Source organism: Oncorhynchus masou, chromosome 5 (assembly GCF_036934945.1).
Source record: "Oncorhynchus masou masou isolate Uvic2021 chromosome 5, UVic_Omas_1.1, whole genome shotgun sequence".
Lineage (NCBI taxonomy): Eukaryota > Metazoa > Chordata > Actinopteri > Salmoniformes > Salmonidae > Oncorhynchus > Oncorhynchus masou.
In genome coordinates this window covers 65,045,029-65,054,774 of record NC_088216.1, presented here as the reverse complement: position 1 = coordinate 65,054,774, position 9,746 = coordinate 65,045,029, and the positions used below count along the sequence as shown (strand labels likewise).

Here is a 9,746-nt window from a genome sequence, read left to right as displayed (position 1 = left end):
CAAATTACGTTAACAATATCCGCCATGCCAAATGTGTGAGAAATTATGAGACGGACGGATGTAGGCCTACTGTATGCCTTCATCCATCCTGCTTTAAATTGTGTCTTTCTTACACCAAGAACACTGATTTCAAATGGTGCTAGATATGTTATTGATACTCTAAAACACTGTCTGAAACCAGTTTCCAGGGGAAGTTATGAACAGGGCTGTGTATGAGTCTGCATTGGCCTCCCAAGTCATCCAGCCCTTTAGAAGTTTCAGAATAAAAATTGTTATTATCAACTGTTGAATAAACAGTGGGTGCTGTCTGTGCATTGCTTTCAGTCCTTATTGAACAGTATCAGCCACATTTGCATGAAAATAGGCTTAAAAGGCAAGTGCAATTTATCATAGCATGATGTCAATCATAAGGGCTAAAAAGTGCAAGGACAAACGTTTCAGTTATTCAACCATCATCAGGTCATCAATGTATCACCTTTGGCATCATGCAGAAATACGAATTACATATGTTTGCATTTCTCATCTCTTCTTTTGGATTTGTCAAGATTATTACTAGTACTATCATGTAAAGTGCATTCGGAAAGTATTCAGACCCGTTGACTTTTTCCACATTGTGTTATGTTACAGCCTTAATGGATTAAATTATTATTTTTCCATTATCAATCTACACACAATACCCCATAATGACAAAGCAAAAACAGGTTTTTAGAAATGTTTTCAAATGTATTACAGATAAACAGAAATATCACATTTACACCCTTCACTCAGTAATTTGTTGAAGCACCTTTGACAGCGATTACAGCCTCTCTTATTTGGGGAGTTTCTCCCATTCTTCTCTGCAGATCAGCTCAAGCTCTGTCAGGTTGGAGGGGGAGCGTCGCTGCACAGCTATTTTCAGGTCTCTCCAGAGATGTCAGATCGGATTCAAGTACGGACTCTGGCTGAGCCACTCAAGGAAATTCAGAGACTCGCCCCGAAGCCACTCCTGCATTGTCTGTGTGCTTAGGGTCTTTGTCCAGTTAGACTGGGGTGAAGGTTCACCTTCCGAGGTCCTGAGTGCTCTGGAGCAGGTTTTCATCAAGGATCTCTCTGTACTTCGCTCCGTTCATCTTTCTGTCGATCCTGATCCTGATTAGCCAGTCCCTGCCATTGAAAAACATCCCCACAGCATGATGCTGCCACCACCACCATGCTTCACCGTAGGGATGGTGCCAGGTTTTCTCCAGACATGACGTTTGGCATTCAGGCCAAAGAGTTCAATCTTGGTTTCATCAGACCAGAGAACATTGTTTCTCATGGTCTGAGAGTCTATAAAAAGGCACATGACAGCCCACACACTCCAAGTAGGCTGAGCATTCTACTGAGGAGTGGCTTCCATCTGGCCACTCTATCATAAAGACCTGAATACTTTCCGAATGCACGGTATCAACAGTTTTTGATTTAAGACATCTTTGCAGGATGGGTACCAAAGCCAAGGTGCACATGTACCATCATCATCGATACCTTACAAGGAAGAAGATGCCCAGTGTCACCAATTGAGCAGTTGTCCAACATCCTGCCTCCACAGCTGGTTAGGTACAACACCACCACCCCATTTAAACCTCTTAAGGATCTACGGGATCAGTGTCCCTATACTCGGAGGGTTGTTGCAAACATGCCCTAATGTGACTAGAATGACATAAGTAACAGCAAACTTTCCAGGACATAGACATGTCTTATATGGGCAGCAAGCTTAAATTATTGTTAATCTAACTGCACTGTCCAATTAACAGTAGCTATTACAGTGAAAAAATACCATGCTATTGTTTGAAGAGAGTGCACAACAACAAAACTTTTATCACGGCAACTGGTTTGATACATTCACCTCTGAAGGTAAATAATGTACTTACGTTCAGTAATCGTGCTCTGATTTGTCATCCTGAGTGTTCCAGAGATAAAATGTAGCATAGTGTTGTTTGATAAAATACATTTTTACATTGAAATGTAGGAACTGGGTTCTACAGTTTGAACCCCTGCTATCTCTGTATTCTCCTACAATAATTTCACATTTCCACAAACTTCAAAGTGTTTCCTTTCAAATGGAATGAAGAATATGCATTTCCTTGCTTCAGGCCCTGAGCTAGAGGCAGTTAGATTTGGGTATGTCATTTTAGGTGGCCATTTAAAAAAGGTTACGATCCTTAAGAGGTTTTAACAATATCTTATATGTTCAGTACTTTCCCCTTGCCATTAGTATAGCATGGCCAATCTTAAGATCATGATTGAGCTGTAAATATATCATTTTCTTTATCTTAACTCTATTTTTTGAACTGCGTTGTTGGTTAAGGGCTTGTAAGTAAGCATTTCACAGTAAGATGTATTCAGCACATGTGACAAATACAATTTGATTTGATCTTGTCAAAGAGCCATTTAGGCCCATTTTAGACGTATACATGCCTCCTGTAACACCCTATGTTCTGTGAACCATACATGATACAGACACCGCCAGCAGCATGCCACCCTCCATCTCACTGCTGGCTTGCTTCTGAAGCTAAGCAGCATTGGTCCTGGATGGGAGACCAGATGCTGCTGGAAGTGGTGTTGGAGGGCCAGTGGGAGGCACCCTATCCTCTGGTAAAAAATATATCCCAATGCCCCAGTGCAGTGATTAGGGACATTGCCCTGTGTAGGGAGCCGTCTTTCAGAAGGGACGTTAAACGGGTGTCCTGACTCTCTGTGGTCACTAAAGAACCCATGGCACTTATTGTAGGGGTGTTGCGATAAATGAACCCTGGTGTCCTGGCTAAATTCCTAATTTGACCCTCATACCATCACGGTCACCTAATCATCCCCAGTTTACAATTGGTTCATTCCTCTCCCCTGTAGCTATTCTCCAGGTAGTTGCTGTAAATGAGAATGTGTTCTCAGTCAACTTACCTGGTAAAAAAAATAACATATTGGTGTCATTTTACTCCTTATAGGGTGGATATAGCCTAGATTCTGAAATAAACATTTTCAAATGAATTTATTCAAATTTAAACATATTAATATTAATATCTCAAAATGACCCTTTTTGAATTAGCTTCTTTTAGGACACATTGTTTGTAAAAATACAATATGTCAAATTCATAACAACACATACAATTTCAACGGTGGGCTCTCTGTTACTTTTAATGATGAAATTGACATGATTGGTTAATGACCAACAGCCTTCCTTTAGGATTGCACATTCAGCAAATCACCAGCAGAGGGACTTCCCTTTGAATCCATTTCCCCATTCACTGTGTTGGTAGTACACATAAAATTGATCATACCTTCAGAATTTGCAGCGAGCCCACTCTGAAATCTTTATGTACTTGTTCCAAACAATATGTCTTAAAATAAATACAACCAAAAAGGGTACTTTTGACATAGTAATATATTTTTGTTTAAATAAATGAGAATTTTTCTGTATCATGTACAATCCACAGATCATTGGCTGTTACAGGAGGCATGTATAGGTCAAAAATGGCCTAAAATGGCCCCTTTCATCATGATGAAAAAAATGTTGTGTGATACAAATGTAAAAACCATATCAAACATCCTTCCTCCCAATTAAGTTTCTATGTTAAAATTGCCAGAACAATTGGTGATACCAAAAATTATTTCCGGCTACGCTGGCATAGAATCTCCCTGATATGACGACGAGAAACTCAAGAGACTATTTAGCCAATCAAACTGTAAGGACTTCTGGAGTTAACTAAATCACAGAGGTTCATGGCTTGGAATCATGTGTAGAGTTTCACTAAGTCTGTTGGTAAGGTTGAATTTGATTTCAGCTCCGAGTTGTATGAGAGAACATTTGATTACCTTGTACAGATGCATGTTGTCAAGTAGAGAACTGCAGGCCCATCTCTCTGCTTAATAGCATTCTGGGATGCATCCCATCTTTCTGGCCACCATGGGGTCTCAGCTCTGCCAGAGACAACAAAGAGAGATGAGTGTCATCTTCAATGTTTAAGTGAGTGTGTGTTTCAAGGAATGAGTTACTGTGTTGGTTATGCAGAATTGGAGAGAGAAAGAGGATAAAAGTATCTAACTGTAGTCAGAACTAGGAACACAATATCTGGGTTAAAATAGTAACTGTCTTCCTCAATCACGCTACATTTTAAAAGATCTCTACCATAAAACAAAAAACAATGCCTCTAAAGCCAATTAGTGGCCATCTTCCACTTCCTGGTTGTGATCCAATAAGAGGACACAGTGTCCTCCTCATAGACTAATAGGGGGGAAATGCATCCACTTAGCCTGTGGTCCAGTTGCTGCATGAGAAAGTATCCCATCCGATTACGACTGCTGCTTATGTTGAGTCACCAAGCGAGCAAGTTTAACGACTCCTCTCATATGGAACCATGATATACAGGACTCTGTTGTGCCGCTTTAAGAGAGAAGCTCTTCCAGGAAGCACAACTCGGATCCCTCCCCTGACTGACATGGGATTGGAGAGAGCAAGAGAGGCAGGGAGAAAGTGAGAGAGATGAGGGAAGAAAAAGGAACAGATCCAGCTTGTCCCTCTGCTGGCACACTGAGGAGGAGAGAAGTAGAGATCACTGCATCAAGGCATGGGCCTTCAAGAGCCACACAGCAACTAATTTCCTGGCAGGAGAAGTACGCCACTCACCCCAGAGCTCACTGCAGGAAAAGTGGGTAGGGTGGGCGGGTGCAACTGGATGGCACCGTGGACGAACCCAGGCCAGGGTAAAAAAAAAAAAGTCCTCTACCCATCTCTTCATGGACTCCTACGGATTTCCTGAAAATCAACATGTGCCTTGTACATGTATCCTCCCCTGACCCTCCCTCTGTCCACACCTGACATGCATGCACTTTTTTGACCCATCAAGGTTCACTGCAGCTGTGAGAGTCGTTCAGAGGAGAAATTATCTGGAATGAGAAGAAAACATATCTCTCACTGCAAGGATATTCATTCCAAAGAAGTACATCTGAAAATCTGGCTGCAACCCGGGTAATGTGCGCCACACAATCAGCATCCTGCAGCTTATCCACACTTTTCCTTGGATGAATACAGAATCTCAAATGACAATGCTGTAGAGCACAGTTAATAAATACAAACATAACAAAATGCACGGCAAGATAAACCCTCAAGGTAAACCAAGGCTTTAAAGTTCTGCCTGATCGAAAATAAAATGACCCTGGCCTCAACATGCTGTTGCCCTGCGGATGTGGAAAAACTGACGTAGCAACTAATTCCAAAATCTCCTCCTCTGTCTCCCTGTCACAATTTCCTGTCTCTCACCCTTCTGGCCATATTCTCACTACACTGACTGCTACGGTTGTTTTATTTTCTCACGTCAACAATACGAGTTTCGTCTGACAGTTAGCCTCACTCACAAACAGAAGCACAGTCTCTCCAATGGGGTGATGCAGTTGTTCTTTCTCCAAGCATTCCCACTGTATACCTAAATACAAATGCAGCTATTTGAACTACTCAGGCTGGCAGACTCACCACTACGTCCTCATTTAGTTTAAGAGCCACCACGAGCTCCTCCTCTCTCTTCCCTCTCCCTGTTTTTGCTCTTCTCTTTCCTCACAGCTTTAACATTGTCATCGTGAACTGGGTCCCTCGCGCACCCCTCTCTACTGTTCGCAGTTGCTCTGTTTTCTGTTTCAGAGCTGAGTTTGCTTCTGCTTACCAAGTCACCTGACTGTCTACTGCTTTTAAAGGCACATCGTACCCTTTTAAACCAAAACAAAGGCCTGTTTTGGTTTTGTGAGGCCATTTTGTGGCCCTTTTTAGGCAGTCAACAGGGTGCCAGTTGTTATTGCAAAACCTATAGTTTTAACTATTGCACTGTTGGAGCTAGAAACATAAGCATTTCACTGCACCTGCGATTGTATCTGAAAATGTGTTCACGACCAATACAATTTGATGTAATTTGATATAGGGTACGTACATTGTTTGTAGAGCCATTTATACTTTAAGGCATGCTTTACTCATTTTAGGACATCCCATTGTCTATGATGAGGCAGGAGTGGCTGTTGTTGAGAAGGGGAAAGGCACTGGTACAGGTCATTCAAGGCTAGAGCATTTGCATGGGTTCCAGACGTAACATGGAGGGCTGGGTGGAGGGGGGCAGGTGACAAAAAGCATAGACAGATTATCCTCTTATAGATTAGAGGTCCTAATTTATCTGCCATGCAATGAGATGACAGAGACTATAATAACATTCAAACATGTACATTCAAAAGTTAATCCTATGAAAAAATATGATGAATATATTCCCATGTCTTATATGTTGTATAATGTAAGAAGGAGGGGGCACATTGAGTTATATGGTAAATTACAGAAATAGCTACCCTCTCTAGACATCAGCCACTCAGCAATGAAGGAGAGAAGGTGTAGCAATGCTTTGTTGTCTACGTTGCTGAGGTGCAGTGATACCCCAGGGACTCTGAAAGGAAAAGCAACGAATTGAGAAATTCTGTGGAGATGAGATAGTGGGCAACCTGCTCAGGCTCCTGATACGCATGACATTGTGTTTTGCTGGCAGGAGGGTGGTGTTAGCAGCGAGGCTATTGACGGAAGAGTTGGCTAACACCCTGTACACTCTGTTCCACCTCTTGCTCTGTCTGTAGTGAAATGTAAGCTGCACGTCACATGATCAAAGAGGTGGTTTGTGTGCATCACAGAGTGGAAGACAAATTATCTGCAGTTTTTTGCCTATGAGGTCTGTCTGTTTCGTACAAATACTTTGTAGTCTATAAACTCACTAGGCTTAACATGAAAGTACTTACTACTGTATATGCAGGAAATTACTGGAATGGAGTTGTGCATCTCACTGACATATTAGAAAGAATAGTATTTTTAACAGGGAAAATACAAAGTGATGCACATTTTAATAATATGGGCACAATAGGTCTTTCCCCTCAGCAGCACTTTTAAGTGCTTAGCTGATAATGATGCCTGTGAACGAACACCGTTTCTTCCCACTTGTCTATTTATACATCATCATCCAGCAGGCAGTGGGGTTTAATTTGAACACTTTCATCTCTTAGCAGTATTCCACCTCCCAAACTCTCATCTCCATGTAGAAGGGATCCGTTGTAAAGACATGTGCCAGGGTTGCTGTTTCCTCTAAATTGAATTTACAGGTGATTCAGTTCCTGCAGTAAACAACAACATTTAGTTTGGATGTTTTCTTGCCATTGCTACAGATTGAGAGATACTGAGTATTGGCAGACAAAAATAGCATTTGCTATTTCTAAACTCAATTTAGTTGTACATGTCTTTCTTTCTTTCATAGTCCTCAACAAAAGCATTGATGTTAGATGTCAAAATAAAGCTTTATTTATACAGCACATTTCAGACATGGAATGAAACGCAACGTGCTTTACAGGAATAAAAACAAATCAAAAACAATGAAAATAAAATCTGAAATACTTACTACATTACAAACATAAGATAAAAGATATGCATGTGTGTCTGCTTTTCTGTTTGGCTGGAACAGCAGCCTCAGAGAATAATAGAAAAACTGCTGCCTCTGAAAGTGGGTCAGTTAATAAACTGGTCAGTAGAGGGAGGATATGGTAAATATTTGCATAATTTGTTATGAAACAACTATTTTGTGTTGGTTTTTATATCAAAATCTGAAGAAACATTGAGTCCAGAGTCTACGACATCTTGCAAGCTTTCAATGCACAGATGCTGAATGCATATTTCTATTCAGAATATAACTGGGGAAGTTCTTTTAAAACACCATTATTTTCCACATACAAGATTTCTAGCCTGAGGTGGCATAAAGCATACGGACTGCCTCTTATTGTTGACTGCGCCGATCTACTTGCCAGGTGTCGACAGCGATGGTCCTGTACTGTGACTCCGAGACATTTTCACCTGTGTAGTTTCATGAGCTTCCCCCCAGGGGGAAGCAGTGGGATTGTGCTAGACATCAACCGTTTGGGTCATTGGCCAGGACTGGGAAGCTTGTGGCTTGACTGTCAACAATAGTGGCATCACAACAGGTGTGTCAAGCTCCTATTGTGATGTGGGCTTTTTCCGGCATGTGTAAGTTTTATTCTGCTCCCAGTAGAAACGAGCCAAGCCTGCTAAAGGACTTAACCTGTTTGGATGCCCCTTCATGCCTCCAATACAGAAGGGGAGAAATCTAGGGGTTTAGCGTCTATTATTTTTCACATTTATAAAACTGAGCTCATTTAGGCCACCTCAGCTGTTTATTATGTCTGTAAATGATTGTAATATGGTGCTAAAATCTCTTTAATATGAAAAGTAACTACCTAGAGATGATAATATGATGCCATGAATGGAGAAAAGGCAACACCTTCATGGGAATATTGCTGAACAGCGCCCCCATCCTTATTGGAACAGGGTGTTTTGGTTTCTTTACATCTATATTTGCATTTAACATGTTGGTCATTTAGCAGATGCTGATCAAGTGCGCACTGTCATGCAATCCCAACAAAATAAGTGTCATTATGGCCTTCATTCACATACAGACATAACATTAATATTTAACAATGCTAGTAGTCCTTTACAAACACGAATTTACTGAAGATAAAAGCACCATCTTAATTAATTGATCAATAGATTGTTTGTTATAACAATATTATAACATGTTATTTTCTATATCTCTTATTTTTATTATTGAGATGTGTTGTGTTTGATAATAATGTTTATGGCCACGAGGACATCATTGACCTGCCATTGTGAAGTGCGTAACATCCTCCTCGCTCCTACGACACGACTGTTTACACACATCCATCTCTTGCGCAGCATCCTATCCCCAATCCCGGTTTCACACGCCATCTCGTCGCCAACATTTTAGCCTACCTGACATTCCTTTATCCAAAACAAATATCCTATATTCAGTAAAGGTTTAATCGCCCCAATGTATGTTTCTAAGCGGTTTCCAGGATATGTGGTTTGACTTCAATTCCCACCGGATTCCATTGTGTTTGTCGCAATAGCACTCGCTCCCTCTGACGCAGTCAAATTTACCTAGTTACCTATCGATCATAACTAATTGAGAATAGTAATTTTATTTGATTAATGTCTACCCCCACTATGTATCGCTTACTAAATTGCCATTTTCAGATTGATTTGAAGATTAAGAACATTTTGAGAGGACCATCACATTCATAATGCATTTATTATATGCTATACCCTATACACTTTGTTAAGAAATTGTTTGAGATAACATTAACATTTTAGTCATTTAACAGTCGTTACTAGGCTACATAGTTTGCATTAAGCTACTGAAATAGGTTATGCATTTCTGTATTTCCTAGAATAAAAATATGGCTTTGCCTACTTGGACAGCCTGAAATAGCTTACCTCGAAGTATGTTTTCTCTCCTCCCTTGGGGACCCATTCTGCTAGATTATGTTTTCAATAACTGGGTTGCCACCTGTTTCTATGAACGTGTTGTCATTATTTTCTATTTTGAAGCACTGCTCACATGGTTACAGTATCCCCATCGACTTTTCCAAAGCGAACCCCGCCCATTACACGCCCCCGTTCGCTCGTTGGCCAGATTCTGGTATTATTTTGCCTACGTTGGAATCACATGTGGTTGACGCATGTTTACAAACATTGGAAGACATCACATGGCGATGGGACCCAGTTTACCGCAAACCACTTGACGTTAACGCATCGATTGGAATCAATGCAAGTAGGCCTGCAGGGGGTTTACATAATCCCTTCAGGCTTCAAAATAAACATCTTCACATGGATATACTATTGCCTTGTGCAT

General features: G+C 40.9%; 1 long non-coding RNA gene across 7 annotated transcripts; it reads right to left on the bottom strand.

The window, feature by feature from the left end:
• Positions 1-702: 702 nt before the first annotated feature.
• On the bottom strand, positions 703-9,478 carry LOC135540102 (uncharacterized). 7 transcript variants are annotated; one of them, XR_010455710.1, is made up of 5 exons: positions 9,329-9,478; positions 7,044-7,140; positions 6,334-6,428; positions 3,829-6,095; positions 703-1,503 (listed from the first exon to the last, which is right to left on the bottom strand). It is a non-coding gene; the product is annotated as an uncharacterized LOC135540102 (long non-coding RNA). The 7 variants fall into 7 exon arrangements; XR_010455707.1 differs by lacking the exon at positions 7,044-7,140 and having other exon boundaries at positions 3,829-4,543; positions 4,640-6,095; XR_010455709.1 differs by lacking the exon at positions 7,044-7,140 and having other exon boundaries at positions 3,829-4,446; positions 4,640-6,095.
• Positions 9,479-9,746: the final 268 nt, after the last annotated feature.